The sequence below is a fragment of the Oncorhynchus kisutch genome, unplaced genomic scaffold (genome assembly GCF_002021735.2).
Source record: "Oncorhynchus kisutch isolate 150728-3 unplaced genomic scaffold, Okis_V2 scaffold989, whole genome shotgun sequence".
NCBI lineage: Eukaryota > Metazoa > Chordata > Actinopteri > Salmoniformes > Salmonidae > Oncorhynchus > Oncorhynchus kisutch.
In genome coordinates this window covers 20,001-44,065 of record NW_022262934.1, presented here as the reverse complement: position 1 = coordinate 44,065, position 24,065 = coordinate 20,001, and the positions used below count along the sequence as shown (strand labels likewise).

The following is a 24,065-nucleotide window of genomic DNA, read 5'->3' as shown; positions in this document are numbered from 1 at the left end:
GCTGTGTGAAACTACACTGTGAAATAAGAAAGTCTCAAAACAGCATGGTTGTGGAATAAACCAGTGTTCAAAGACACTGTACACAGGCCTGCAGTCTCTAAGGTGCAGGGTAGAGTATAGGGTGGTAGCCGGCTAGTAACAGTGACTAAGTTCAGGGTGGAGGCCAGCTAGTGGTGACTATTTAACAGTCTGATGACCTGGAGATAGAAGTTTTTTTCATTCTCTCGGTCATAGCCTTGATGCACCTGTACTGTCTGCACCTTCTAGATGGTAGCAGGGTGAACATGCCGTGGCTCGGGTGACTGAGATCCTTGATAATCTTCTTGGCCTTCCTGTGATACCGGGTGCTGTAGATGTCCTTGAGGGCAGGCAGTAAACTGGAGATCTGGTGTTTGGAGGGTGTTCGCAAATAATACCAATGTAAGTGTTTTTAATACACCGAAATGAAGTGTTCTGAAACACTCAACCTAAATATTGGTGTTTTTAAGAGAGTGTTGTGAAAACACTTTCTGGGGTTCAGTTTATGCAAAAGGCAGCATCATATCACTAAAACTGGTTTAGAAATAAGAATGGTTTATAGCCCTAAATATTTATTGATAATATAAGGGTCTACTGAGAATAATATTTTTTAATGAATTCCACCTTTAGATGGTACATTGCATTAGAATTTTACCCTCTCAACCACATAGCCACACTACAATACATTATCCTGTGATGAATTGAAATTGACAAACAAACCAAAACATACATATACTTAATAAAAATGTATACAAGTCAACAGAGCCTGTGGTCTAGCGACAGCACGTAATGCACCTGGCTTAGACACTTCACCCCTCTCCCCACTGAAGATGAGGGTACAATTCCCTGCTCTAGCCCTTCCATCTGTTTCTCCCACCTATCTGTATCCCCTCTGTCATTTCATAACTGTCTAAACAAAATGTCAAAATACCACAAAAATACATTTTCAAAATGTATGCAAGTCATTGAAATGATGTGTTAATTTTATTTTACTTTCAGGAATATAAACCAAAGAGAGAGAACATGTTATGATTTAACTTATTAAAGTCTTTGGTTTTTAACACATTGCAGTCCTATCTTGGCACACATCATCCAAAGTTATACGCTACTATGCACAGTCTTCCCAGAGCCACCAGTTACAAGCTTTAAGAGATGTCCTACCCTGAATGACATTAGTCCACAGCTACCTTACTGGTGACTCTAAAAAGACTTGACTAGACCACAAACCCAGGGGCTCTTTTGAATGCAACCACTGCAGACATTGCAGAAACATTGCAGAAGCATTGCAGAAACATTGCAGAAACATTGCACGTAAAAAGTATGTTGATGACACAGCTTCTAAAACAGAGTTTTAAAGTAGCATCTCATGAACTATAACACCACTCATGTCATTACTGATTGGCATGTACACAGTGCAAGGTTTTCTGTATTTGACAGACATAGAAACGCCTTCAACACCGCTTAGCGGAACACAAGTACACGTATAGGTAGGCTATGAGGACTACCCAATGACAAGGCACTACAAGTCTTTAAACCATGGTGACCCTGCCTCCATACGAGCTATGGGTATGGGTCCTGTTCCGCGACTCAATTAGAAAAGGGGAACATCCTAAACAGCTAAACCAAAGGGAACGTTTTGGGATTTACATACTACAGATCACTAAGTTAAGTATCCTGTTTTAATTGAAGAAATTGATTTCTCAACTTTCCTGTAGAGTTGTGAGAAGTCCCTTTGCTGTCATCTAGTGGACATATTGCTTTATTGCCCTCAGCTATGTTTAGACTGCTGTGGTCTTGTGACCTCACACACCAGAACAGAAGGTGGCGTTGTATGCACCTAAAAGTTGATGCAATCCACCAACCAAATCTCAAAGAAGAAGAAGTAGGATTTTCAATGAAAGAAGCAAGTGCAAAATCCCAAATTCTTGCAGGTCAACCTCCCAGGGGAGGCTCCTTAGAGGAGGAAGGGGAGGACTGTCCTCTTCAGAGAATTTTATGGCAATAAAAATAGTGAAACATTAAAAACGTTATCCATTTTACATAACACTATACTAACTATATTCCCGTCACCAAATAATTAATGAAAACACTGTTTTGCAATGAAGGTCTATAGTAACCTCAACAGCACTCTGTAGGGTAGCACCATGGTGTAGCCAGAGAACAGCTAGTTTCCTGTCCTCTTCTGGGTACAATTACTTCACCACAAAGCCTAGGAGCTCGTGATTCTCACCCCCTTCCATAGACTTACACAGTCATTATGACAACATCCGGAGGACGTTCTCCAACCTGTTAGAGCTCTTGCAGCATAAACTGACATGTTGTCCACCCAAATCAAAGGATCAGAGAATTAATCTAGTACTGAAAGTATGAGATACAGCTAGCTTGTACTGCATTGCATAACATGGGCTAAGTAGTTGACTCAAAGAGAGAGAAAGACGATAATTGAACAGGGGCCCGCCGGTTTGACTGCTAAACTGCTAAACTGTTGCTAACTGTACACTGTACTGCACGATCGTAATGAGTTTCACTAAACTATTAGTTCTAGTAGCTATGTTGACTTGACGCTAGCTAATATGTAGGCAGTGTAGGCAGTGTGTAGCGTTTAGCGGTTACGATATGAAGGTTTGGCTTGCATTCTCTCTCCTCATGAATTAAGTTCAAATGTAATTATTGTATTATTAGGTAGGGTAACTTCCTCCTTGGGACATTGCATAATTCATTTGGGGTGCTTTGGGTGGCAAATAATTTGCTGGCGGGCCAGATTGGCCCACGGGTAGCCAGTTGGAGATTAAAGGGTAGCCAGTTTCTGCTCTGCTTGCTACTCTGTGAAAGAGTGCGACACATACACACTGAACTATCATCAACTCTATAATTAATAGACAATGAGACAAGAACATAATGCCCTGAAATAACAGTACTAATAACAAGGAGAGCAGAAACTGCCAACTCTTTTTTTTGACTGATGTAGCTGGCAATGGTATACTTATGTTTAAATTAACATAATTATTTTAAACTACTGTTTATTCGAAGTGCTGAGCTAGTATTGTAACTGACATGTAACTTTAGCTACTGTTTCATCACCTCTCGACTGAGGTGAATTTATAAGCTACAGTAGCTACCTCAGCCAGTTCAGCTCTAGCTTCTAGTTATCTGTCAGATAGTAATAATAGCTGTCTAACAGCTGGTGTTTTTACGGAAATGTTTTGTTTTGACCCCGTTCCGCTAGCGGAACCCCCCCGCCAACAGCCTATGAAATTGCAGGGCGCCAAATACAAATCAACAGAAAAAAATAAGTATTAGGTAGTATTAGGCACCAATTTAAAGATACAATTCTCGTTAATCCAGGCACAGTGTCTGATTTCAAAAATGGTTTACAGCGAAAGCTCCACAAACGATTATGTTAGGTCACCACCAACTTACAGAAAAACCCAGCCATTTTTCCAGCCAAAGAGAGGAGTCACAAAAGCACAAATAGAGATAAATTAATCACTAACCTTTGATGATCTTAATCAGAGGACAATCATATGACTTCATGATACACAATCCATGTATGTTTTGTTTAATAAAGTTCATATTTATATAAAAAAAATCTAATTTTACATTGGCGCGTTATGTTCAGTAGTTCTAAAACATGCGGTTGATTGTGCAGAGAGCCACATGAATTCACAGAAATACTCATTATAAATGTTGATGAAAATTCAAGTCTTATGCATGGAACTTAAGATACACTTCTCCTTAACTTCTTGGATATATGGGGGGCGCTATTTTAATTTTTGGATGAAAAACGTTCCCGTTTTAAACAACAATTTTTTCACGAAAGATGCTCGACTATGCATATAATTGACAGCGTTGGAAAGAAAACACTCTGACGTTTCCAATCTGCAAAGATATTATCTGTGAGTGCCACAGAACTGATGCTACAGGCAAACCAGGATGAAATTCAAACCGGAAATGCCCCAGATTTTGAAGGCGCTGTTTTTCAATGTCTCCTTATATGGCTGTGTGAATGCGCCAGGAATGAGCTTACAACTTTCTGTCGTTTCCCCAAGGTGTCTGCAGCATTGTCACATAGTTGTAGGCATATAATTGGAAGATTGACCATAAGAGACTACATTTACCAGGTGCTCGCTTGGTGTCCTCCGTTGCAATTATTGCGTAATCTCCACCTGCGTGGTATTTTTCCATTTTCTTCAGAGAAGAAACCCAACTGCCAGGAATGACTTATCATCAAATAGATATGTGAAAAACACCTTGAGGATTGATTCTAAACAACGTTTGCATGTTTCTGCCGATATTATGGAGTTAATTTGGAAAAAGGTTTGGCGTTGTAATGACTGAATTTTTTTCTAGCCAAACGTGATGAACGAAACGGAGGCGATTTCTCCTACACAAATAATATTTTGGAAAAACTGAATATTTGCTATCTAACTGAGTCTCCTCATTGAAAACATCCGAAGTTCTTCAAAGGTAAATGATTTTATTTGAATGTTTTTCTTGTTTTTGTGAAAATGTTGCCTGCTGAATGCTAGGCTTAATGCTATGCTAGCTATCAATACTCTTACACAAATGCTTGTGTAGCTATGGTTGAAAAGCATATTTTGAAAATCTGAGATGACAGTGTTGTTAACAAAAGGCTAAGCTTGTGAGCCAATATATTTATTTCATTTCATTTTCGATTTTCATGAATAGTTAACTTTGCGTTATGGTAATGAGCTTGAGGCTATGATTACGCTCCCGGATACGGGATTGCTCCACGCTAGAGGTTAATAATCGATCAAATTGTAGACAGGACAAACTGTATTCGATAGAGAAAGTAAACAAAACATGCTCCTTTTTCCCTCTTGCGTAACTATCAAAGGTGTAACGTTGTTCCAGGATGTGCTTCTTCTTCGTTTCACCAATGATTAACTTCAACCCAATTCCAAAGACTGGTGACATCCTGTGGAAGTCGTAGGAACTGTAAAATGGGCGCTATCTAATTTCCCTTGGCAAAGACACTGAGGGAACTGTCAGAGGAAAACAATTGTTTTATTCTGAACAGTTTTTCCTTGGGGTTTTGCCTGCTACATAAGCTCTGTTATAGTCACAGACATGATTGAACCAGTTTTAGAAACGTCAGAGTGTTTTCTACCCACACCTACTAATCATATGCATATAACATATTCCTGGCATGAGTAGCAGGAAGTTGAAATTGTGCACGCCTATTTATCAAAAGTGGAAATGCTGCCCCCTATCTCTAAGAAGCTAAATCACACATGCAAGATAGCAAATTAAAGCTACACTCGTTGTGAATCCAGCCAACATGTCAGATTTCAAAAAGGATTCTTGGCGAAAGCATAAGAAGCTATTATCTGATGATAGCACAGCAGTAAACAAAGAGAGTAGCATATTTCAACCCTGCAGGCTCTACACAAAACGCAGAAATAAATATAAAACATGCCTTACCTTTGACGAGCTTCTTTTATTGGCACTCCAATATGTCCAATAAACATCACAAATGGTCATTTTGTTCTATTAATTCCGTCCATATATATCCAAAATGTCTACTTATTTGGCGCGTTTGATGCAGAAAAAAAACAGCTTCCAATTTGCGCAAAGTCACTACAAATATCTCAAAAGTTAACTGTAAACATTGCCAAAACATTTCAAAATACTTTTGTAATACAATGTTAGGTATTTTTAAACGTTAAAATAATCGATCAAATTGAAGACGGGTCTATCTGTTTTCAATAGAGGACGAGAGGAAACTAACGCTGCGTTTCAAGACTTGGCCAACTCTCAACAGCGTTACCCTTTTCCAGGATGGCCGTACTTCTTCATTGCACAAAGGAATAACCTCAACCAAATTCCAAAGAATGGTGACATCCAGTGGAAGTGGTAGGAACTGCAAACAAGTGCCTAAGAAATATCATTTCCAGCGACCTCAAAAATAAATAATTCTGAATGGTTAGTCCTCGGGGTTTTGCCTGCTACATAAGTTCTGTTATACTCACAGACATGATTCAAACAGTTTTAGAAAACTTTAGAGTGTTTTCTATCCAAATCTACTAATGATATGCATATCTTATATTCTTGGCATGAGTAGCAGGAAGTTGAAATTGGGCACGCTATTTATCCAAAAGTGAAAATGCTGCCCCCTATCCCAAAGAGGCTTTTAGTCAAACAGCTCTCATCCGGCCCCCCTTCACAGGAGCAGCCTGAAACAACGTTCTAAAGACGGTTGACATCTAGTGGAAGCCTTAGGAAGTGCAACATAACCAATATCCCACTGTGTATTCATAGGGGTGAGTTCAAAAACTACAAACCTCAGATTTCCCACTTGCTGTTTGGATTTTTTCTCAGGTTTTAGCCTGCCATATGAGTTCTGTTATACTCACAGACATCATTCAAACAGTTTTAGAAACTTCAGAGTTTTCTATCCAATACTAATAATACTATGCATATATTAGCATCTGGGACTGAGTAGGAGGTAGTTCACTCTGGGCATGCTATTCATCCAAAAGTGAAAATGCTACCCCCTATCCCAATGAAGTTTTAAGAAATATGTACAATTACCAGAGATTCTCACATGGTAAAATGTCTGAAAATATAGCTAACTTTTTATGCACAGCAACAGATAGAGAAAAACTACCCCATTCGAGTAATTCATTTCAACAATAATCTTCATTTGATTTCGTAAACAACAAGATGGCTTAATTGGAGTCTATTTCTGCCAAGCCTAGGCCTATATAAAATATACCTTTATTGCCTGAGGTAGGCTTTGAGATTTAACAGAATCTTTCACAATATAAAAAATATATATGGCCTAATAGAAGTGCCATTTTTATATTAGGCCTAGTTACAAAATGTAGCATCCTACAAAAATACTATATTTTAAAGATAAAAAGGTGATATCTATGTCTGATGGGGATAGCCTACTCCTGTAACGACAGAACACAGAAAATACTGTCAGCTTGAGACCTACACATCCCTGGATAAGCACTCACAATAATGTTAATATTTACTGAATAGAGTTATATTGGCCACTAAGTTACTCAATGGGAAAAGTTTAACTTCCCCTCAGACACAATCTTGTGGATGTCGGGTGAGATGGATGTGATTTTGAATCGCAGGCAAGTTCACAATTGACTTCTGTGAAATCTGGATCCTGTCGTGAGTCTATATTGCGTTCATAGAGGAAAATGAGGACTCGCAGGTGTAAGTCGATCCAAACATTGGTAGCACATAAAATGCAAGTTTCTTTATTGTGCTGTATTCTGAGCATGGCACCCAAAACCAACACAAGGATTCGGCACTCCTGAGCTCGATGTCTGGAATTCAAATCAGCTCAGTTTTAATTGAATTGCGGCCTAATCCAGCAAGGGTGTCGTTTCATTAGCAAGGGAGGAGAATTCTCCACCTGGGCGGACTGTGAGAGGAACACGTAAAAATGCAATGATATCCTTGGGCATGCTGTAGTCTTCCCATATGGTGGAGAAGTTGTCCCTCAGCTGTTTGCTGAAATCTTCCATCACCTCTGTGATAATGCTGCGGCCTGGTCCCCTCTGCCTGTAGTTTCTTCAGTGTACTGAAGTGTAGCAGCCTTCCAGATGACAAGTCCAAATCGAACAACTCAAGCTTCCTAGTAAAGGCCTCACATTTTTCCACCATGTAGGCTACACAACCGTTTTCCCCCTTCCATGTAACTGCAGATTTAACCAGTTTAAGTGACATAATATGTCCGCCAAAAAAAGCCTTGTGTGTAGCTTGTAGTTATTAACGCTTCAATGTTTCTGCTCCGGCCTCTGTCTGGGGCGGGAAGGCCACTTTAAAAGTTATATGCTTGGATTTTAATGACGTCTGAGATTGAATTATTTACAACAGGTATATTTTCATTGCAAATAAGACACATTGGCTCGGGATTTGGGAAATATGGAAAGATTAACCTATCTCTGTACGATCTTCCCTGAAACTTCGATTTTTATTTCCACCTTTCTTATGATACTTATCTCTTGCTGTCAAACTAATTGTTCTGAACAAATGATGAAGTATAACAAAGAATTGTAGCCTACAGTAGGCTACATAGACCTGTTTTCCCACCAATTAACCCACAGAGAGTACTTGAATAGAGATGTGATTTTGTGAGAATATTTATGAATTCATTATGTACTAATCAGATGAGTTAAAAATGTTGTTCAAATTGTAGTGAAGGCCGACGAATTGAGCTAATATTATATTACAACTTATGTTCTGGCCCGACGACTATTGGCTCCGACACAATTTGGCCCAGGGCCAAACCTAGATGACAAACCCCGATTTGGGGGATGTCTGTAGACACCGCAGGAGTGCAGGGATGGTTTTAAAATGGCCTTTTGTCTTTTGAAGAACACTGCAACGATTTCTGAGTACACCACAAAGGCTGCTGGGATAAGAGTATCTTCATCCATGCCTCTCATCCTTGTGTGGGTGAAAAACAAATTCAATACATTACATACATAGTGTACCTCACATAAATAGAACACAGAAGAATACAATGTAATACAAACTGCAAACAGTTTTGTTTTGATTTTATTCGGCTCCCCATTAGCTGTTAAAGAATCAGTAGATATTCTTCCTGGGGTCCACGAACGCAAGTATATAATTGTATAAGTTCACAGTGAAATTCAAAATGTTCTCCAATCTAATCTCAGGTTAATCGCATATTAATTTTAAAAAGTAACCTTTATTTAGCTAGGCAAACCCCAAGCCCCAATCAAAAAAGCATCCACATCGTAGGACTATGCAATGTCCATTCATTTGAATTATTAGGACAAACAGGATTTCACTTAAGGTTCAGACGTAGTGGTAAAATAGGCTGCTGGTATGCTCAGCACAAATAATTCCTTTAACATAATTACCACCATGTTAGGCTGCAATCAATAAACCAAAAAGCACATAATTTAAGTTTAAAAAAGGTAAACCTAAGCCTACATACCGACAAGACATACCAGCCTAAACTTAAGCTCTCCATGTCCTAATGGTTAGGACCTTACAGGTGCATGTGAGATCTCAACAGACCTGATCTCACCACCAACCTAACCTCTTACTCCCTCTGGAGGTAGAGAGAGAACATTACAACTCCATTTACAGCTGGTTAGCTGCCAGTCCTGTCACGAAACAGACAGACCATCACTGTCTACATCACTACACCCTGTGAAGATGGAGGCCTTGAAGATGAAGAAGGTAAGATAGATCATTATCCTTATTGCCATCAGCTCTGAGCTAAATACACTATTGTTTAAATATTTTTGAGACGAGGGCTTAAGACACTAACAGCTTACAGACGGTAGGCAATTAAGGTCACAGTTATGAAAACTTAGGACACTAAAGAGGCCTTTCTAATGACTCTGAAAACACCAAAAGAAAGATGCCCACAACACCTGCACAGGATCGGGACATCCGAACATCACACCTGCTTGACAGGTACAGGATGGCAACAACAACTTCCCGAGTTACACCAGGAATGCACAATCCCTCCATCAGTGCTCAGACTGTCCGCAATAGGCTGAGAGAGGCTGGACAGAGGGCTTGTAGGCCTGTTGTAAGGCAGGTCCTCGCCAGACATCACCGGCAACAACGTCGCCTATGGGCACAAATCCACCGTCGCTGGACCAGATAGGACTGGCAAAAAGTGCTCTTCACTGACTAGTTACGGTTTTGTCTCACCAGGGGTGATGGTTGGATTTGTGTTTATCATCGAAGGAATGAGCATTACACCGAGCCCTGTACTCTGGAGCAGGATCGATTTGGAGGTGGAGGGTCTGTCAAGGTCTGGGGCGGTGAGTCGCAGCATCATCGGACTGAGCTTGTTGTCATTGCAGGCAATCTCAAGGCTGTGCGTTACAGGGAAGACATCCTCATCCCTCATGTGGTGCCCTTCCTGCAGGCTCATCCTGACATGACCATCTAGCTTGACAATTCCACCAGCCATACTGCTCGTTCTGTGTATGATTTCCTGCAAGACAGGAATGTCAGTGTTCTGCCATGGCCAGTGAAGAGCCCGAATCTCAATCCCATTGAGCACGTCTGGGACCTGTTGAATCGGAGGGTGAGGCCTAGGGTCATTCCCCCCAGAAATGTCTGGTAACTTGCAGGTGCCTTGGCGGAAGAGTGGGGTAACATCTCACAGCAAGAATTGGCAAATCTGGTGCAGTCCATGAGGAGGAGATGCACTCCAGTACTTAATGCAGCTGGGGGCCATACCAGATACCGACTGTTACTTTTGATTTTGACCCCCCCTTTGTTCAGGGACACATTATCCTATTTCTGTTAGACACATGTCTGTGGGACTTGTTCAGTTTATGTCTCAGTTGTTGAATCTTATGTTCATACAAATATTTACAGCAGTTGACAGTGAGAGGACATTTCTTTTTTTGCTGATTTTATGTTCCCCACCATTTAGTATGTTACATTACTTTCTGTTAGGTCACATTATGAATGGAATAGAGTGTGTACAGTATCACAAGATATAGAAGAAGGTATCATAGTTCCTCTGAATCGGATGATGTAACTTATCATACATTTTGGAGGATGTACAGTGCATTCGGAAAGTATTCAGACCCCTTGACTTTTTCCCAATGTTGTTATGTTACAGCCTAATTTTAGAATTGATTTAAAAAATCTATCTACAAACAATACCCCACAATGACAAAGCAAAAATAAGGTTAGACATTTTTGCAAACTCAGTACTTTGTTGAAGCACCTTTGGCAGCGATAAAAGCCCAGAGTCTTCTTGGTTATGATGCTACAAGCTTGGCACACCTGTATTTAGGGAGTTTCTCCCAGCTCTGTCAAGTTCAATGGGGAGCGTCACTGCACAGCTATTTTCAGATCTCTCCAGAGATGTTCGATCGGGTTCAAGTCCGGGCTCTGGCTGGGTCACTCAAGGACAGTCAGAGACTTGTACTGAAGACACTCCTGCATTGTCTTGTCTGTGTGCTCGTCGTCCTGATGGAAGGTTAATCTTTTCCCCAGTCTGAGGTCCTGAGCGCTCAGGAGCAGGTTTTCATCAAGGATCTCTTTGTACTTTGTTCCGTTCATCTTTCCCTCAATCCTGACTAGTCTCTCAGTCTCCTCTGCTGAAAAACATCCCCAAATCATGATGCTGCCACAACCATGCTTCACGGTATGGATGGTGCCAGGTTTCCTCCAGATGGGATGCTTGGCATTCAGGCCAAAGAGTTTGATCTTGTTTCTCAAGGTCTGAGAGTCCTTTAGGTGCCTTTTGTCAAACTCCAAGCGTGCCTTTTACTGAGGAGTGACTTCCGTCTGGCCACTCTGCCATAAAAGCCTGATTGGTGTAGTGCTGCATAGATGGTTGCCCTTTTGGAAGTTTCTCCCATCTCTACAGAGGAATTCTGGAGCTCGGTCAGATTGACCTCGGGTTCTTGGTCACCTCCCTGACAAAGGGCCTTCTCCCCCAATTGCTCAGTTTGGCTGGTCAGCCAGCCTTAGGAAGAGTCTTGGTGATTCCAAACTTCTTCCACTAAAGAAGGCCCTGTGTTCTTGGGGACCTTCAATGTTGCAGAAATGTTTTGGTACCTGAGCTGTGCCTCAACACAATCCTGTCTCTGAGCTCTGTGGCTTGGCACTGTCAACTGTGAGACCTTATATAGACAGGTGTGTTCTTTTCCAAATCATGTCCAATCAATTGAATTTACCACAGGTGGACTCCAATCAAGTTGTAGAAATGTCAGAAGGATGATCATGAAAACCGGATGCACCCGAGCTCAATTTGAGTCTCATAGCAAAAGGTCTGAAAACTTATTTAGATAAAGAATTTAAATGTAAAAACGTGTTTTCACTTAGTTATTATGGGTTATTGTTTGTAGAGTGATGAGGAAAACAAGTACTTTAATCCATTTTAAAATGAGGCTGTCATGTAACAAAATGTGGAAAAGAGGAAGGGGTCTGAATACTTTCAGAATGTACTTATAGTATTATACGTCTTTCTCTGAGACCAGGTTGCTTGTTTGTGGTTGTGACATGCAAAGAGAATTATGTGGAGAATTTTATGTTAGCGGTTAGGAAAAGCAACAAAGGTTGAGGATAATTTAAGTAAAAAGTTACGTGAATTGGGATAAGGTTAGAATAATGGTTAGGGGAAGGGGAAGCTAAATGCTACAGTTCCACCCTGATGCAACTTGGAACACACAAACCTTTGGATTTGCTAGCGATATTACACCGTTATGAACGTTCTCTTCTTCCCTGAAGAAGAGGTTGTAGCAGGGATCGAACCAAGACACAGCGTAGTTATAATTCATGGTACTTTTAATTAACAAACTATACATGAAATAGACTACAAAACAAGAAACATTGAAACCCCCGAAACAGTCCCGTGTGGTACAAACACTGACACAGGAAGACAACCACCCACAAACCCAACACAAAACAGGCTACCTAAATATGGTTCCCAATCAGAGACAATGACTAACACCTGCCTCTGATTGAGAACCATATCAGGCCAAACAGAGAATAGACAAACCAGAAACACAACATAGAATGCCCACCCAGCTCACGTCCTGACCAACACTAAAACAAGGAAAACACACAAGAACGATGGTCAGAACATTACAGTAACCCCCCCCCCCCCCCCCCCCTGTCCGCAGTGGCAGCTCTGGCGCTGGACGTGGACCCCACTCCATAATTGTCTTAGTCCACCTCCTTAGCGTCCCTGAGTGGCGACCCTCGCCGCTGACCTTGGCCTAGGAACCCTAACAACGGGCCCCACTGGACTGAGGGCAGCTCGGGACTGAGGGGTAGCTCGGGACTAAAGATGTCTACCAAATTTTACAGCCAAAATGTGTTCATGTGCGAAGTGTGAATACTGTGATTTTGACTTTCAGGAGACACTTTACCTCTCAGCCCAGCTATAGAGTTTTAATATCATGCGGTTTTATTGGCTGATAATGGTTGTCCAATAAACCCAATAACACAATATTTTATTGGGCTGTATAGTCATTGCTACCCACATCATGCCCCTGTAATGCCCCAGTGTTAACTACTGAAAAGGATGGTCACTTTCCTATATTGTATAGGTTACAACATGACATTAACATGGTGCACTTAGCCAACCTAGAGATTGTTACAACACAGTACATAGCCAAGTAATATAACATTTGAAATGTCTATGTTCTTTAAAACTTTTTAGAGCGGAATGTTTCCCTCGTTTATTTCCTTTTTGTTTATTATCTACTTCACCTGCTTTGGCAATGTAATGATATGTTTCCCATGACAATAAAGCCCTTTACTGGAATGGAATAGTGTTGTAAACATGGATTCTGAATAAATCTCTCTTTTTCTTTTTCTCCCTTTCTTCTCTCTCCCTCCTCTCCTCCTCTCTCTCTCTCCTCCCATCTCTCTCTCTCCGTCTTTATCCTTTCTGTCCCTCATTCCTTCTGATCCCTCCCTCCTCTCTCTCTCTCTCTCTCTCCCATCTCGCTCTCTCTCTCTCTCCCTCCTCTCTCTCTCTCTCCCTCCCTCCCTCCTCTCGCTCTCTCTCTCTCTCCCTCCTCTCTCTCTCCCTCCCTCCTCTCTCTCTCTCTCCCTCCCATCTCTCTCTCCTCCGTCTTTATCCTTTCTGTCCCTCATTCCTTCTGATCCCTCCCTCCTCCTCTCTCTCTGTCTCCCCCTTATCTCTCCTCTTTAACCTTTCCTCACTCCGATCTCTCCCTCTCCCCCTCGCTTTCTCCCCTGCCACCCCTCAGCCACCAAGCCTACGGTAGTGATGACAGAGAGGATGGCGGGGGCGGGGCAGACCTGGTTCTCGTGGTAACGCCATGCTTCTACAAGGGCATGATGGACAGCAGGGCGCTGGTTCACCACTTCACACAGGTCAGCTGATTTTTTCTACCACTTCTACTACTACTTCTTATTACTACTACTCTTCTACTGCTACTTCTACTACTTATTACTTCTTCTACTACTACTACTTCTACTACTTCTTCTACTACTACTACTACTTCTAATTCTTCTACTACTACTACTTTTACTTCTTCTGCTACTTCTACTTCTGCTACTTCTACTTCTACTACTACTTTTTCTACTACTACTAATTTTTACTACTTCTACTTCTGCTACTTCTACTACTACTTCTGCTACTTCTACTACTACTTCTGCTACTACTACTTTTGCTACTTCTTCTGCTACTTCTTCTGCTACTTCTGCTACTTCTACTTCTGCTACTTCTACTACTTGTATTACTACTACTTAATATACCTAACCATAAACATCAATGCCTTTGTGTCACTTCTCTTGCGTTCATTGCACACAGAGTCAGGGTATATGCAACAGTTTGGGCCGCTTGGCAAGTCCTCAACCGGCAGCTTCATTAAAAAGTACCCACAAAACACCCGTCTCAACGTCAACAGTGAAGAGGTGACACCGGGATGCTGGCCTTCTAGGCAGAGTTGCAAAGACAAAGCCATATCTCAGACTGGCGAAATAAAGAAAAGATTAAGATGGGCAAAATAACACAGACACTGGACAGAGGAACTCTGCCTAGAAGGCATCCCGGAGTTGCCTCTCCACTGTTGACATTGAGACGGTTGTTTTGCGGGTTCTTTTTAATGAAGCTGCCAGTTGAAGACTTGTGAGGCGTCTGTTTCTCAAACTAGACACTCTAATGTACTTGTCATCTTGCTCAGTTGTGTACCGGGGCCTCCCACTCCTCTTTATATTCTGGTTAGTGCCAGTTTGCCCTGTTCTGTGAAGGGAGTGGTACACCACTTTGTATGAGATCTTCAATTTCTTGGGAATTTCTCACATGGAATGGGCTTCATTTCTCAGAACAAGAATAGACTGACGAGTTTCAGAAGAAAGGTCTTTGTTTCTGGCCATTTTGAGCCTGTAATCGAACCCCACAAATGCTGATGCTCCAGATACTCAACTAGTCTAAAGAAGGCCATTTTCATTGCTTCTTTAATCAGAACAACAGTTTTCATCTGTGCTAACATAATTACAATATGGTTTTCTAATGATCAATTAGCCTTTTAAAATGATAAACTTGGATTAGCTAACACAACATGCCACTGGAACACAGGAGTGATGGTTGCTGATAATGGGCCTCTGTACGCCTATGTAGATATTCCATAAAACATCGGCCATTTCCAGCTACAATAGTCATTTACAACATTAACAATGTCTACACTGTATTTCTGATCAATTTGATGTTATTTTAATGGTCAAAAAATTTGCTTTTCTTTCAAAAACAAGGACATTGCTAAGTGACCTCAAACTTTTGAACGGTAGTGTACATCTGAACGGTAGTGTATACCATATGTCTTAATATTGTAATGAAACAGCAGAGAGCAGGTCTCGAACCCTCGACCTTCTAGCCAGAAGTCCAGTGTGCTATCGACTGTGCCGCAAAAGCATGCTCCAGTGGCAGAGTCGATATCCGTGCTTATAAACCCAGGGTCATTACAAAATATACCACATGTCTTAATATATACCACATGTCTTAATATATAATATATACCACATGTCTTAATATATAATATATACCATATGTCTTAATATATAATATATGTCTTAATATATAATATATACCATATGTCTTAATATATAATATATACCACATGTCTTAATATATAATATATACCATATGTCTTAATATATAATATATACCACATGTCTTAATATATACCATATGTCTTAATATATAATATATACCATATGTCTTAATATATACCATATGTCTTAATATATAATATATACCATATGTCTTAATATATACCATATGTCTTAATATATAATATATACCACATGTCTTAATATATAATATATACCATATGTCTTAATATATAATATATACCACATGTCTTAATATATAATATATACCACATGTCTTAATATATAATATATACCACATGTCTTAATATATAATATATACCATGTGTCTTAATATATACCACATGTCTTAATATATAATAGAAATAGAATTCAATAGATACATAATTATTCTGATTCTATGGCCTGGGCCGGGGGGGTTGTGTTTGGTCCCGGTGTTGTCTCTGTCTCCCCCTGCAGGTGGCAGACAGTAGTCCAGTACCAGTAGTTCTGTACAGTTGTCCCGGCTAACACAGGTCTTGACCTCCCTGTTGATGCTGTGGTGAGACTGGCCCAACACCCTAACATACTGGGACTCAAGGACAGCGGAGGAGACGTGAGTCCTCACACACACACACACAATTTATTTATTTATTTGATTGATTGATTGATGGATCAGTTAGCAACCGTGCTGACTTGTTGCAAGTGATTTGACTGACTGATGGTTGCTCAGAACGTTTTCAGATTTCCCCTGTGGGTTTTCCCACTGTGTGTGTGTGTCGTTCTCTGTTATCTACCCTTTGAACATCGCAGCATTTCAGGTTTATTTGGAAACGGTGGTTCATGTCTTGACTGACAACAGAATAAAACCAAAACAGAGAGGGATGAATATTGCATAGAAAACTCCCTTCATCTCCTCTTTTGAAGTATCTCTTCTCACCTGTCAAAACTCTCGTTCCTCGTTCCATTCTCTCTCTCTCTCTCTGTTTATTTTTAGTAGTTAGTTAGTGATGAGAGTTGTTTGGTACTACTGGCCTCATCCTGACAGCAGGGAGGAGTGATGGGAGAACATGCTGTCGGCATCCCAAATGCCACCCTATTCCCTATATAGTGCACTACAGTTGACCAGGGCCTATAGGGACGCATCCCACTGTGTTTCTCTCCTTTTACATCCCTGGGTTTCTCTCCCGTCGTTCCTCAGATCACCAGGATCGCTCTGATCGTTCACAAAACGAAGCCGCAGGATTTTCAGGTTCTGGCGGGTTCCGCTGGGTTCCTTATGGCGGCGTATTCCGTGGGTAAGAACTTAGAACCTTGCACACAGACCCTATAGCTTAGAATTTAGAACCTACGACATAGAATGTAGAATTTAAGAACCACAAACGTAGAACCTAGAACTTGGAACTGACATTGACCATCTCAATTCCCTCTCTGGTAATCACTTAGCGTTACATCACAGGGTGTAGGGTACTAAACATCACTTCTCTCCTACGCTAGCTAGAACCAACCCACTTTGTTCTGCAGACAGGTATGACTATATGAAAACCTTAGGGGATAGAGATAATAGAGTATGAACCTCCGACTAATGAGTCGTTCTCTTTGCCAGATTATACTGTCTCTGTATTATACAGTATCTGTCCTACACAGCTGTCTCTCTCTGTCTCTCTCTCTGTCTCTCTCTGTCTCTCTCTGTCTGTCTCTCTCTCTCTCTCTCTGTCTCTCTCTCTCTCTCTCTGTCTCTGTCTCTGTCTCTCTCTCTCTCTCTGTCTCTCTCTCTCTGTCTCTGTCTCTGTCTCTGTCTCTCTGTCTCTGTCTCTGTCTCTGTCTCTCTCTCTCTCTGTCTCTCTCTCTCTGTCTCAATTCAATTCAATTCAAGGGCTTTATTGGCATGGGAAACATGTGTTAACATTGCCAAAGCAAGTGAGGTAGATAATATATAAAGTGAATATATAAAGTGAAATAAACAATAAAAATGAACAGTAAACATTACACATACAGAAGTTTCAAAACAATAAAGACATTACAAATGTCATATTATATATATATATATATATATATATATACAGTGTTTTAAAAATGTACAAATGGTTAAAGGACACAAGATAAAATAAATAAGCATAAGCTCTGTCTCTCTCTCTGTCTCTCTCTCTGTCTGTCTGTCTGTCTGTTTGTGTCTGTCTGTCTGTCTGTCTCTCTTTCTGTCTCTCTCTCTGTCTCTCTGTCTGTCTGTCTCTCTCTGTCTCTTTCTCTCTATGTGTCTCTCTCTATGTATCTCTCTTTGTCTCTCTCTGTGTCAGTAATATATATTATTTTATTTAACTAGGTAGGTCAGTTAAGAACAAATTCTTATTTACAATGACCTACCAAAAGGCCTCCTGTGGGCACAGGGGCCTGGGATTTAATTTTTTTAAATAAATTAAATAAAAATATAGGACAAAACACACATCCCGACAAGAGAGACAACATATCACTACATAAAGAGAGACAACACAACACTACATAAAGAGAGACAACACAACACTACATAAAGAGAGACAACATATCACTACATAAAGAGAGACAACATATCACTACATAAAGAGAGACAACACAACACTACATAAAGAGAGACAACACAACACTACATAAAGAGAGACAACACAACACTACATAAAGAGAGACAACACAACACTACATAAAGAGAGACAACACAACACTACATAAAGAGAGACAACACAACACTACATAAAGAGAGACAACACAACACTACATAAAGAGAGACAACACAACACTACATAAAGAGAGACAACACAACACTACATAAAGAGAGACAACACAACACTACATAAAGAGAGACAACACAACACTACATAAAGAGAGACAACACTACATAAAGAGAGACAACACAACACTACATAAAGACAGACCTAAGGCAGCAACACATGACAACACAGCATGGTACCAATACAACATGGCAGCAGCACAAAACGGTGTACATACATTGGTCACAGTCAACAGCACAAAGGGCAAGAAGGCAGAGACAACAATTCATCACACAAAGCAGCCGCAACTGTCAGTAAGAGTGTCCTTGATTTTGTCTTTGAATGAAGAGATTGAGATAAAACTGTCCAGTTTCAGTGTTTGTTGCAGCTCGTTCCAGTCGCTAGCTGCAGCGAACTGAAAAGAGGAGCGACGCAGGGATGTGTGTGCTTTGGGGACCTTTAACAGAATGTGACTGGCAGAACGGGTGTTTTATGTGGAGGATGAGGGCTGCAGTAGATATCTCAGATAGGGGGGAGTGACGCCTAAGAGGGTTTTATAAATATGCATCAACCAGTGGGTCTTGCGACGTGTATACAGAGATGATGAGTTTACAGTGGAGTACAGAGTACAGTGATGTGTCCTATAAGGAGCAGTAATATAGTACAGGGTGCAGTGATGTGTCCTATAAGGAGCAGTAATATAGTGCAGTGATGTGTCCTATAAGGAGCAGTAATATAGTACAGAGTGTAGTGATGTGTCCTATAAGGAGCAGTAATATAGTGCAGTGATGTGTCCTATAAGGGGCAGTAATATAGTGCAGTGATGTGTCCTATAAGGAGCAGTAATATAGTACAGAGTGTAGTGATGTGTCCTATAAGGAGCAGTAATATAGTGCAGTGATGTGTCCTATAAGGAGCAGTAATATAGTACAGAGTGTAGTGATGTGTCCTATAAGGAGCAGTAATATAGTACAGAGTAGTGATGTGTCCTATAAGGAGCAGTAATATAGTACAGAGTAGTGATGTGTCCTATAAGGAGCAGTAATATAGTACAGAGTGTAGTGATGTGTCCTATAAGGAGCAGTAATATAGTACAGAGTAGTGATGTGTCCTATAAGGAGCAGTAATATAGTACAGAGTAGTGATGTGTCCTATAAGGAGCAGTAATATAGTACAGAGTGTAGTGATGTGTCCAATAAGGAGCAGTAATATAGTACAGTGTAGTGATGTGTCCTATAAGGAGCAGTAATATAGTGCAGAGTGTAGTGATGTGTCCTATAAGGAGCAGTAATATAGTACAGAGTAGTGATGTGTCCTATAAGGAGCAGTAATATAGTGCAGTGATGTGTCCTATAAGGAGCAGTAATATAGTACAGAATAGTGATGTGTCCTATAAGGAGCAGTAATATAGTACAGAGTAGTGATGTGTCCTATAAGGAGCAGTAATATAGTACAGAGTAGTGATGTGTCCTATAAGGAGCAGTAATATAGTACAGAGTGTAGTGATGTGTCCAATAAGGAGCAGTAATATAGTACAGAGTGTAGTGATGTGTCCTATAAGGAGCAGTAATATAGTGCAGAGTGTAGTGATGTGTCCTATAAGGAGCAGTAATATAGTGCAGAGTGTAGTGATGTGTCCTATAAGGAGCAGTAATATAGTGTAGTGATGTGTCCTATAAGGAGCAGTAATATAGTACAGAGTGTAGTGATGTGTCCTATAAGGAGCAGTAATATAGTGCAGAGTGTAGTGATGTGTCCTATAAGGAGCAGTAATATAGTACAGAGTAGTGATGTGTCCTATAAGGAGCAGTAATATAGTGCAGTGATGTGTCCTATAAGGAGCAGTAATATAGTACAGTGATGTGTCCTATAAGGAGCAGTAATATAGTACAGAGTAGTGATGTGTCCTATAAGGAGCAGTAATATAGTACAGAGTGCAGTGATGTGTCCTATAAGGAGCAGTAATATAGTGTAGTGATGTGTCCTATAAGGAGCAGTAATATAGTACAGAGTAGTGATGTGTCCTATAAGGAGCAGTAATATAGTACAGAGTGTAGTGATGTGTCCTATAAGGAGCAGTAATATAGTGTAGTGATGTGTCCTATAAGGAGCAGTAATATAGTGTAGTGATGTGTCCTATAAGGAGCAGTAATATAGTGTAGTGATGTGTCCTATAAGGAGCAGTAATATAGTGCAGTGATGTGTCCTATAAGGAGCAGTAATATAGTACAGAGTAGTGATGTGTCCTATAAGGAGCAGTAATATAGTACAGAGTGTAGTGATGTGTCCTATAAGGAGCAGTAATATAGTGTAGTGATGTGTCCTATAAGGAGCAGTAATATAGTGTAGTGATGTGTCCTATAAGGAGCAGTAATATAGTGCAGTGATGTGTCCTATAAGGAGCAGTAATATAGTACAGAGTAGTGATGTGTCCTATAAGGAGCAGTAATATAGTACAGAGTGTAGTGATGTGTCCTATAAGGAGCAGTAATATAGTACAGAGTCGTGATGTGTCCTATAAGGAGCAGTACTATAGTACAGAGTGTAGTGATGTGTCCTATAAGGAGCAGTAATATAGTACAGAGTGTAGTGATGTGTCCTATAAGGAGCAGTAATATAGTACAGAGTAGTGATGTGTCCTATAAGGAGCAGTAATATAGTACAGAGTAGTGATGTGTCCTATAAGGAGCAGTAATATAGTACAGAGTGTAGTGATGTGTCCTATAAGGAGCAGTAATATAGTGTAGTGATGTGTCCTATAAGGAGCAGTAATATAGTGTAGTGATGTGTCCTATAAGGAGCAGTAATATAGTGTAGTGATGTGTCCTATAAGGAGCAGTAATATAGTGTAGTGATGTGTCCTATAAGGAGCAGTAATATAGTGCAGTGATGTGTCCTATAAGGAGCAGTAATATAGTGCAGAGTGTAGTGATGTGTCCTATAAGGAGCAGTAATATAGTACAGAGTAGTGATGTGTCCTATAAGGAGCAGTAATATAGTACAGAGTGTAGTGATGTGTCCTATAAGGAGCAGTAATATAGTACAGAGTGTAGTGATGTGTCCTATAAGGAGCAGTAATATAGTGTAGTGATGTGTCCTATAAGGAGCAGTAATATAGTGTAGTGATGTGTCCTATAAGGAGCAGTAATATAGTGCAGTGATGTGTCCTATAAGGAGCAGTAATATAGTGCAGTGATGTGTCCTATAAGGAGCAGTAATATAGTGCAGTGATGTGTCCTATAAGGGGCAGTAATATAGTGTAGTGATGTGTCCTATAAGGAGCAGTAATATAGTGTAGTGATGTGTCCTATAAGGAGCAGTAATATAGTACAGAGTAGTGATGTGTCCTATAAGGAGCAGTAATATAGTACAGAGTGTAGTGATGTGTCCTATAAGGAGCAGTAATATAGTACAGAGTAGTGATGTGTCCTATAAGGAGCAGTAATATAGTGTAGTGATGTGTCCTATAAGGAGCAGTAATATAGTACAGGGTGTAGTGATGTGTCCTATAAGGAGCAGTAATATAGATGATCTGCAGAGAGGAGGAGCTCAACTTCAGGATGACTAACAGCATGTGACTGGGATCTGGTGGGTGTGTCTGTACCGTGTGTCTGTACTCTGTGGGTGTGTGTGTACTGTATGTCTGTACTGTGTGGGAGTGTCTGTACTGCGTGGGTGTGTCTGTACTGTGTGTCTGTACTGTGTGTCTGTACTGTGTGTCTGTACTGCGTGTGTGTACAGTACGTATTGTGCATGCGTGTATGTGTTTTCTGGTGTGTGTGTCTGCGTTGTTGAGATCCAGAGCTCCTTCATCTCCCTCAGGATGCTGAAGGAAGGGGTGTGTCATATGGCTGTCAATCAAAATGCATATTTGAGGAAATTATAATGGATGTCAGTCACACACACACACACACACACACACACACCGCAAGGGTCCAGGGCCCAACTGCCAATCATTACAGTTAGATATGCTTCCGTAACCTGTCAATCAAATTGTAGGAATATGAAGGAGCAGGTCACGTGTTAAAGCTGTGTTTCAGATCAATAATACTGACAAGTAGTCCCTTTAAAAGGACCCAGCTAATACTGTGTGTGTGTGTGTGTGTGTGTGTGTGTGTGTGTGTGTGTGTGTGTTGCAGGTTGTGTGGGCGGTGTGTGTGCGCTTGCCAACGTGCTGGGGCGTGAGGTGTGTGAGCTGGAGCAGCTGTGTGTGTCGGGACGGTGGGAAGAAGCCAGTGCTCTGCAGCAGCGCCTCATAGAGCCCAACACTGCTGTAAGTCAAGCTACATAAACCCTATGTAACCCTACATAAGAGTTGACATAGAGCCCAACACTGCTGTAAGTCAAGCTACATAAACCCTATGTAACCCTACATAAGAGTTGACATAGAGCCCAACACTGCTGTAAGTCACGCTACATAAACCCTATGTAACCCTACATAAGAGTTGACATAGAGCCCAACACTGCTGTAAGTCACGCTACATAAACCCTATGTAACCCTACATAAGAGTTGACATAGAGCCCAACACTGCTGTAAGTCAAGCTACATAAACCCTATGTAACCCTACATAAGAGTTGACATAGAGTCCAACACTGCTGTAAGTCACGCTACATAAACCCTATGTAACCCTACATAAGAGTTGACATAGAGCCCAACACTGCTGTAAGTCAAGCTCCATAAACCCTATGTAACCCTACATAAGAGTTGACATAGAGCCCAACACTGCTGTAAGTCAAGCTACATAAACCCTATGTAACCCTACATAAGAGTTGACATAGAGCCCAACACTGCTGTAAGTCAAGCTACATAAACCCTATGTAACCCTACATAAGAGTTGACATAGAGCCCAACACTGCTGTAAGTCAAGCTACATAAACCCTATGTAACCCTACATAAGAGTTGACATAGAGCCCAACACTGCTGTAAGTCAAGCTACATAAACCCTATGTAACCCTACATAAGAGTTGACATAGAGCCCAACACTGCTGTAAGTCAAGCTACATAAACCCTATGTACCCTACATAAGAGTTGACATAGAGCACAACACTGCTGTAAGTCAAGCTACATAAACCCTATGTAACCCTACATAAGAGTTGACATAGAGCCCAACACTGCTGTAAGTCAAGCTCCATAAACCCTATGTAACCCTACATAAGAGTTGACATAGAGCCCAACACTGCTGTAAGTCAAGCTCCATAAACCCTATGTAACCATACATAAGAGTTGACATAGAGCCCAACACTGCTGTAAGTCAAGCTCCATAAACCCTATGTAACCATACATAAGAGTTGACATAGAGTCCAGCACAGCTTTGAATGAACCTACATAGCCCTAAATACCGCCCCCATCCACTCCTCTCTTTGTTGTTGCTAGGTGACCAGGAAGTTCGGCGTTCCCGCTCTCAAGCAGGCGATGGAGTGGTTTGGTTACCACGGTGGCACCTGTCGCTCTCCTCTTCAACCGCTCTCAGAGGCCGAATCACAGCAGCTTAGACTGGACTTTTCCACCAACGGCTGGCTCTGAAGGGGACAGGGGGCGGGACTGAGTAGAAGACAGGGGACTGGGCCTGCTCCAGGTTGAAGTTGGCGTCATAGAATAGAATGCGTAGAACATTATGGCATCATTGACTTGAATGTGGATTTCCTTTCTACTCATTCTAATTATATGGTTGTCTCTAACCACAGATCTAGGATCAGATGACTCTACACCCAGTCCTAACCTTAACCATTAAGGAGTTG

The 24,065-nt window shown here is 40.9% G+C and overlaps 1 pseudogene across 1 annotated transcript in view; it reads left to right on the top strand.

The window, feature by feature from the left end:
* Nucleotides 1–7,095: 7,095 nt before the first annotated feature.
* The window catches only part of LOC116364066 (4-hydroxy-2-oxoglutarate aldolase, mitochondrial-like), a 17,471-nt pseudogene continuing 501 nt past the window's right edge, over nucleotides 7,096–24,065 (top strand). Inside the window, exons 1-6 of the transcript XR_004207917.1 lie at nucleotides 7,096–7,102; nucleotides 13,743–13,869; nucleotides 16,066–16,201; nucleotides 16,787–16,883; nucleotides 22,466–22,599; nucleotides 23,701–24,065. The exon at nucleotides 23,701–24,065 is cut by the window's right edge and continues 501 nt beyond it. The product of XR_004207917.1 is annotated as a 4-hydroxy-2-oxoglutarate aldolase, mitochondrial-like (transcript). The remainder of the gene's footprint in view (nucleotides 7,103–13,742; nucleotides 13,870–16,065; nucleotides 16,202–16,786; nucleotides 16,884–22,465; nucleotides 22,600–23,700) is intronic.